Below are 8,791 nucleotides of genomic sequence, written 5' to 3' on the forward strand. Positions count from 1 at the left end.
TGTAAATTTACACCTATCATGGCTCTGACTATATGCTCCCAAAACGTACGCGTGTTTAAATCAAAGGCCAGAAGGGCAGCAATTTTTAGTTTCCTGCGTCAGAAAAAAGCTGACTTAATTTGCCTTCAAGAGTGTGGAATAAACACTGATATTAGCCCGGCAGAATGGCCTTATGGTGCTGCAGTATGGTCTGGGAGTCACTATAACAAAAATGATGGAGTCGGCATACTGATTAATTCTAGAGATTTGGCGCTACAAAGTAGCGAAGTGATTGAGGCGGGAAGATGCGTTTCCGCAGTGCTATCACATAGAGGTACGCAATTCCGCATTATAAATGTGTATGCACCTGCTGAAAAGCAAGAGAGGAGTGTCTTATTTAATAAGATCAAATTATTCATGCAGGGAAGAATACCTACCGTTCTTATTGGTGACATGAATTGTGACATCTCGAAAAAAGCTCTTGACGTGTCTGCAAAACTATTATTTGAGTTATGTACGGATTTTCGTTTAAGGGATATTCAGCAAGTATGTGGCATATCCCCTTATCTTAATACATATCATGCGGACAGGGGTGGGGTCCACTCCAAGATTGATTTTTGTTTCTTATCAGAGAATTTATCTGCTTTAAGTTATGTACAAGAAATGGCGCCTTTCTCTGACCCTGAGTGTCTGCTATGTGGAGTGGAGGTGGGGAAGAGTGTGGTGTGGGGGAGGGGAGTCTGGAAGCTGAACCTAAAGCTTCTAGAGGGGCAGGATATTAAAAAACAATATGAAGGCCTGTATAAGAAGTGGAGGGAAAGAAAGGAGGAGTTTGCAAACATCTTAGACTGGTGGGACTGGACAAAGAGAAAAACTAAGGTCTTTTTTAGGTCAGTGGGATACAAAGCAGCCAGAGAAAGAAAGGCAGAGTATACGAGGCTAGGCAATAGACTAAGCCTATTGATGAAATTACGTGATAGTGGAATAGACGTGCAAGAGGACATCTTGAAAGTCAGAAGGCAGATAAACAACTTTCTAGCGGAAAAAGGGAAAAGTATAATGTACCGCGCTAAACTAGACAAAATGCTGCATGACGAGACATGTTCACGTTTTTTCTTCAAAAAAGTGTTTTCTAAAAAACCTACTTTTGAGATATTAGAGAAAGAGACAGGAGGGGAGGCGAAGGGGGAGGAGGTGCATGAGGAGATAGCATCCTTCTATGAAGACCTATACAAAGAAAAATGGAGGGATGAAGTCCTGGAGGATGACGTACTAAGTATGCTGGAAAACAAGTTAGGGGAGGCGGAGCAAGCGTCCGTCACACAGGATATTACTACTAAAGAGGTGTGGGAGGCGGTCCAGGGTATGGCCGCCAATAAAACGCCTGGTATGGATGGATTACCGAGTGAGTATTATCGTATGCTGTGGAGTGTGATAGGGAAAGATGTGTGGGAAGTGTGCCAGTATATGTGGGTGAATGTGGATATGGCTGAAAGTATGCGAGGTGGAGTGGTGGTCTTAATCCCCAAAAAGGGCGATTTGAAAAATTTAAAAAATTGGCGCCCGATTACGCTTTTAAATACTGATTACAAGATCTACGCTAAAATAATGGCAAATCGGATGCGTGCGGTAGTGGAGAGTGTGGTGAGCGAGGACCAGTACTGTGCGGTGCCTGGTAGGAGAGTGCATGAGAGTCTGTGTCTGGTGCGGGATTGTCTGGGTGATTGTAAGGAGCGAAAGAAGAGTGTGTATGTGGTGAGCTTGGACTTTGAAAAAGCGTATGATAGGCTGTCGCATGGGTTCTTGTTCCGAGTGTTGGTACGCATGGGGTTCCCGGGTATGTTTGTAGAGCGAGTGAGGAGTCTGTATGAAAGGATTTATAGTAGTATGTTAGTGAATGGGAAGGTTGGAAGGAGAGTGAATGTGATGTCTGGTGTGCGTCAGGGGTGTCCGCTGTCGGCCGTGGTTTTCATCTGCGCCATGGAGCCGTTACTATGCCTGATAAGACAAGATAAGATGGTGAGGGGGATCCACATCCCAGGTAGTGACGGCAGAGAGTTGAAGGTATGTGCATATATGGATGATGTGTGTGTGATGTGTGAGTCTGAGAGTGCAGTGAGGAGAGTGAAGCTGTTAGTGTCTGTGTTTTGTGGTGCGTCTGCGTTCCGCGTTAACTGGGACAAAAGCGAGTGCAAGGTGTTTGGTGAGACTGGAGTGAGTGTAGATATAGGTCTAAATATTGTGTCCGGGCCAATTAAAATCTTAGGCATCAAATTTAACAACAATCTACAGGGAGAGGAGAGCTGGGAGGAGGCAAGACAGAAGGTAGAGAACAGATTAAACTTTTGGAAATTGCGCAACCTCACCATGATAGGGAAAATCGTTATACTGAAGAGCGTAATTTTGCCCATTTTCTTGTATGTGGCTTTAGTTTTCCCTCCGGGATACATGGGGCAGAGGAGGATAAACAGAGTTATGTTCCTTTTTTTCTGGGGGTCCAAAATGGAACGTCTGAGGAGGGAGGTAGTATTCAAGAGTTGGGAGAGAGAAGGGATGGGCTTTCCTAATTTAGAGTCCTATTTTGGATGCAACAGTGTAGTCTACCTATTGAGCATGCTGCAAAAGACCACAAAAGGAGCGTGTATGATGCGGTACCTAGCAGGGAGATGGTTTGTGCGCATGAAATGGTGTGAATACGACTTGAGGAAACCAGTTGCTTTCCAGATCCCCAAGTGGTATGAATGGACAGTATGTTTTGTGGCGAAGTTTGAGTTGGATGATTGTGAAGTGAATGTACTTAAGAATAAGCGAATGGTGAAGCAAATGATTGAGAGTAAGGATGAGGTGTCTGATATTAATTCTGTTAGCAGAGCGAATGTGGAGAGAGTGTGGAAGAAAGTGTGGATGGATGGGATGAGCAATAGACAGAGTGAGATTGTATGGCAGAGTCTGCATGGCGTGTTACCGGTGAGAGAGTTCCAGCGTGTGAGAGGTTTGGTGAGGAGTGAGAGATGTCCGAGAGAGGGGTGCGGTGGATGTGAGAGTGTGGTTCATTTATTTTGGAACTGCAGCCATGCACAAAATGTGCTGCGGAGACTTGGGCCGTTATGTAAGGAGATAACAGGAGTTAATTTCATGTCCTTTGAGTTAGTTATGTTTGGTTTAGGTGTGAGAGGCAGTGTGAGAGAGAGACTGTTGTGGCTGTTTATGGCGTGTGTGAAGGAAGTGTTGTGGGATGTAAGGAATGTGTATGTGTTCAAGAGGAAGGATGTAAGTGAGAGGGACAGCCTGCGAATGGTGTTGGGGAAATTATACTTCATTTATTTATGGGACAAAAGAAAAGATGGAGTCGATGCAGAAGGAATATGGAAGGTTAAAAAATGGATACAATTAGTTGATTTGTCATGACTTGTAATGTATTTCTGTTGTTTAATGTGATGGATTTATTATGTTGTGAATAAATAAAAACCTTTGGTTTATAAAAAAAAAAAAAAAAAAAATCTGTTCTTATCAGTTTAATATCTGATACGTCCCCTATCTGGGGACCATATATTAAATAGATTTTTAGAACAGGGAGCTGGAAAAAGAGCTTGCTCTGTCCACTCCGCGCATTGACCTGGTATTGCAGTACCTCCAGGACCGGTGCACCCCCTTTCCTACAGCAGTTTCCAAAAGCAGAAAAACAAAACTGGCGAGCAAGAGGTGCAGCGCAGCTGTGGCGGCTGCTGCTGCTAACAAACGAGCACTTTGATTGACACTCAGCCCATCTGCTGCCGTGGAGCTCGCAACATTGTATCCACTGTGCACAGCACAGGTACAACTGGAAGCAAAACAACACACACCAGTTCATATGCCAGCCGCACTCTATAGTTCGTACCTACCGCTGCGCTAATAACCAAGTTGGAAACATCGGGCAGGCACAGCGTATCCTGGCAGCCTGCATCTGTATGCTCCACGTATTCGGGTCATGGGTGTATGTGCTGGGGGTGCGGTCGCACCTGGGGCCCGGAGCCCTAGGGGCCCATAAAGTCTCTCTTCCCTACATTGTAAACCAATGCTATCAATGAAGCTTTATAGTTTGGGGGCCCAGTCCCAGACTTTGTACTGGGGCCCCGCAGCTTCAAGTTACACCTCCGGATCAGGATAATGCTAGGCCATTCCAACCAGCCTGTGTGAGTGACCTGCAGTCGCTGGCAGTCGAAAAGCGGCCGGCCCCGGATGTGCGCTTCAGAGTGGACAGACAGCAGTGGACCCCCAATCACACAGGCCCGAGGCTTGCTATGCAGCACGGAATACCTCATTGGACTGCAGCGCTCCACGCGGGCTGAGATACACGCTCCACGTGGGATGGGCAGTATTCCGTCCATGAGGATCCAGGCCAACGCTTACAGATGGAGCAACACCCGGGGAGCAAAGAACTCCAACGAACGGACGTCTACTTTAAAAGGATGTATTGCTTTATTCAATGCATGGACACAGAAACAGTTCAACCGCTCGCTAAAGACCGCAGTCAATACAGTAAAGAAAGAAATATGTCTGTTTAATGTAAACTTGCACGGAGCTCGTTTGTGAGCCACTGACTGAATGAATGCTGCTGCTGCCGCTGCCGCTGCTGCATGTCTGAAACGTGGTCTGACGTTACATGCACCAGCAGGGAGAAGGCCTTGCCTATAAGCATTCCCCAGCTGGCAAAAACGGAACCTCCCTGCCTATTCCTCACCGTGGAAGAACGGAACCTACCTTTTTTTAAAAAAAAAGAAAGCCGCAGCAGCCAACTAGATTTTGGTAGGCCGCTGTCTCCCCCTTGTGTGCTGCATTAAAAATGCACTCCGCTAAAAATAACTGATCCACGAAATAGAGCGTAGGGAGAGAATGAGGCTTCTAGATGAGCCGTCAGGCTATGATAAATTGTATCACACCTGGGCGATATGGATAGATGCCCGGAGCTCACCCCTATTTACTAGGTGGTTACAGACAGGGACATGTGAGTAACACGTTTAAACCACAATCGTAAAGAGAAACAACAATCCCGGAGTGCCCCCCCCCCTTTTTGTTTTATTTTCTCTTTCTCCCGTGTCATAGATACCTACCCTCCCTTACCGCTCCCCCTCTTACCCTCCCCTCATTCCCCTGTTTGTAGACCTTATAAAATATCACAGACAAACATGATATAGTTCAACTCGAAATTTATTTATTAAGTTTCATTGTCAAAGTTATTTTTACATTGCTTTGAGATAAGGCAAAAGTTTTCCCCCCCTCCATGAAACCAATAAAACCTATATTGAATAAAATAAAAATGATGCAGTTACCGGTAGTTTTGCAGTTGCCGGTAGTTTTGCAGTTACCGGTAGTTTTGCAGTTGCCGGTAGTTTTGCAGTTGCCGGTAGTTTTGCAGTTGCCGGTAGTTCTGCAGCTTCTTGGTAGAGATAAAGACCATCTCCCGTCTCCCAGCTGCAGCAGAGACTGACTAAAATCGCTGCCAAGCCCGGTATTTATGCTTCTAAATTGATGACCTCACAATGGAGTGACATCAGCCTGCCATACACCTGGCTCATGACATCACAAGGGAGTGACATCATCAGCATTCCAAACAGCTGGCTCATTTGCATACAGTATGTATGTATGACATCACAAGGGAGTGACATCATCAGCATTCCAAACACCTGGCTCATTTGCATACAGTATGTATGCATGTATGTGTCTATCTATCCTATCCTATCCTATCTAATCTATCTTTATTAATTACGTAGAATATAGATATGGATTATTTCTGAATTATAGATTTTGTAGATATAGATTAAAGATAGATTTAAGATTGTGTGTGTGTGTGATATATATATATATATATATATGTAAAAAAAATATAAAATCTGTAGTTATGTATGTATGGCGGGAAAAAAAGGCCTGCTGTATGTTTTTAAGTTCTTCGGATGACCATGCCGTTCTATTATTCTCCTTACTAGGGTCTACTAATGCCGGCCCAGGGAAAGGCAATAAAGCCCTATGGGGCCGAAGCCAATTTCCCTCATTTCAGGTAAAAAGTTTCCATCCGTCCCCACTGGAAATGCGGCCGGCCGAAGAGATCCCTCCAACCGACCGGCCGACGCACCTTCAGAGACAAACTAGTGCTTGCTTCTAGTGTCATCGCCGGCTTAACCATCCTGGGTAGGGAGGTGACGAGTCCTGCAGCAGCAGCAGCAGGCTCTACAAGCCTAGGATGCGTGAGCACGGTGCAAGAGGAAGGACTGAGGGGGGGGGGGGAGGGCGCGGTTGAGAAGGCGTGGGGCGGGGCTATGCAAAACTCTCCCAGCTGCCTGGGTGCATTGTGGGTGCGCCCAGAGTGCCGGCTGAGCCTGTTGCCTCAAGCCTTGGAAGTGGAGTTGGGCGGGCCGGGCTGCAGGTGAAACCTATTTCGGGTTATCGCTTCTCGGCCTTTTGGCTAAGTTCAAGTGCACTTGTGCAGGAGAGCTTAGCCGGAGGGTATCCCAGGTACCCCTCTCCTTGGCCTGGCGGGATCGCCCACTTCGGTGGGCTAAACCCGCCTGCTGCTATTGGGGAGAGGGCCTAGTCCTAGGGATAACGAGTTGCGATCCCCCTTGCCCGCTTGACCTTGTGTCAAGGTGTGGGAAAATTACAACAGCGGTGTTGTAAGGCGCTATAACAGGAGTCATGGGTGCGGACCCAGACTCAATACCGGCATACGCCCGGATATTAAACACCATTCGAGTTAATTTTACCGATGAAGCGGCGGGTACACGTGGCCTGCGTTATGTGGTGGAGGACGTGCTCATGGGAGTATTCAATATACAAAAGCGAGAAATACTGGCAATACAGGACTACCCCAAGCGTAGGACTTATGATGTTACCTTTACCCAGAAAGGTATTTTCCATGATTTGATCAATGCGATTCCTACCAAACAAGATCCACGGCTTGAGGGTGTCCAGTTGGTGGAGCACGTCCTAGATGTGACCAAGCTCATAGTGATTAAGATGTATTCTCCCTATGCTGACCAGAAAGAAGTGGAAGCTTTCCTGAGTGGCTATTTTAAATCGGTCAAGTGTATGGGAAAGATTATGAATGAGCTTGGTATTTGGACATCTAAATGGAGATTTCAGGTCACGTGTATTAAAGACCCTGGGTGCCCAGGGGGTCTGAAATTACCGCCCGCTCGTTTTAAACTGGGTAACGTGAGTGGCGACCTCTATTTTGCGGGAATGCCAGCCTACTGCCGCAACTGTAGAAAATATGGCCATGAGAAAGACAGTTGCGGCGTCACCTGCAGGAATTGTGGTGGCTCAGAGCATGAGACCAACCAGTGTCCTATGGCAAAAAAATGCGATCTATGCGGCAGAGTTGGTCATCTTTCTTTTGAGTGTCGCCATAGGGCACGAAATACGGAGCAGCGAGGGCAGCCAAGGAAACCAGAAGACCAAACCGCACCCCCCCAAGGAGAGGAACCGGAGGATATGGATACCACCAGCAGACCCCCCCAAAACGAGGAAGGTAAAGCAAAAGAGCAGCGGCGTAGCAAGAGGAGGGCTGCAGATCGGCCGATGGACTCCCAACCCCAGGAGCCTGGGTCAGAGGGGAGGCCAAATGAAGCCGGTCCTAGCCCGCAGGAGACGCCGGCTGCGGAGGTACCCGAGGCAGAAGACCCCGGGGGAGACGCAGCGGCAACAAAAAGGCGGAAAGGCTCAAAGGCCACCCTGTACTCGGAGGTGGTACGGGGGGGACCTAAGGAAGTAACTGCTGACGCAGGGAAACCGGACGGTCCCCCTAAGGTGCCATCCACCAGTGCCCCTCCCCCTCCCAGCCAGGTGGGGGACCCAAGGGCAACCTCCGAGGTGGTGGCCAGGAGCCAAGTACCCACCCCTGCAAAGGGGAAACGAGAGCAGCAGGAGGCCGACTTGCCGACCCCCGGGGTTGAGACGCTACCCATGTCGTCCATCTGGGACTTATCAGACATTCCTGCCTCGGGTGCCCTGGGGGGTCAGCTGAGTGATGGGAGTTCCTCTCCAGCATCATCGTTGTTCACCGTGGATTCGGATGCGGGGGGGTATGAGAGCTCCAGCGGGGTCTCTGGTTTAGCCGGAGAGTGTGGGTTTTAAGTTGAACACCGCGGGTGTGTACACCACCATCCCTTCACACACTCAATGATGGCGGACCTTTCATGTCTCACTTTTAATGTAAGAAGCCTCGAGAGTAAAGTGAGACGGGCTGCCCTGTTTAACTACCTCACCATTTTTGCTGCTTCCGTTTTTTTCCTGCAGGAATGCGGCATCCCGCACAAATCCCAATATAAAAAGTATGAGAAGGATTGGGTACATGGGCCATCAGTCTGGTCTGGATCTAACGAGTCCAGATCAGCAGGGGTCGCCATTCTTTTTAAAGGGAACGTTTTTATTGAAAATTTTTATGAAATTTTACCAGGCAGAATTTTATTGGTCAGAGCTTTTATCAACGGTATTAAATGTCAGTTTTTAAATTTTTATGGTTCTCCAGAAAAGAAGGTGAGAGCAGAAATGTTGGAGATTTTACCCCTTTTTATTAACGATTCTTATCCCCTTATTTTAGCTGGTGATTTTAATTGTGTTTTAAGGGGGGAACGCCGGTTCTCTAACTCCGTAAGCAGGAACTATGACAAAACCTCAAATATGCTGAAGAACATCGTAACAGATCACCTGCTTACGGATGTTTTTAAAACATGCAACCCGCTTTTACCTGAAGAGGCCGGCGTGACCTGGAGCAACACCACCTGCAGCTCCAGGATTGATTTTATCTTCTGCTCTCACCAGGTACAACCTTTTAGAT

General features: G+C 47.4%; 1 non-coding gene across 1 annotated transcript; it reads left to right on the top strand.

The window, feature by feature from the left end:
- Window positions 1–3,444: 3,444 nt before the first annotated feature.
- On the top strand, window positions 3,445–3,632 carry LOC136573960 (U2 spliceosomal RNA). Its single transcript, XR_010786159.1, has one exon. It is a non-coding gene; the product is annotated as a U2 spliceosomal RNA (small nuclear RNA).
- The last annotated feature ends 5,159 nt before the right edge of the window (window positions 3,633–8,791 follow it).

The sequence above is a fragment of the Eleutherodactylus coqui genome, chromosome 7, assembly GCF_035609145.1.
Source record: "Eleutherodactylus coqui strain aEleCoq1 chromosome 7, aEleCoq1.hap1, whole genome shotgun sequence".
Classification (NCBI taxonomy): Eukaryota; Metazoa; Chordata; class Amphibia; order Anura; family Eleutherodactylidae; genus Eleutherodactylus; species Eleutherodactylus coqui.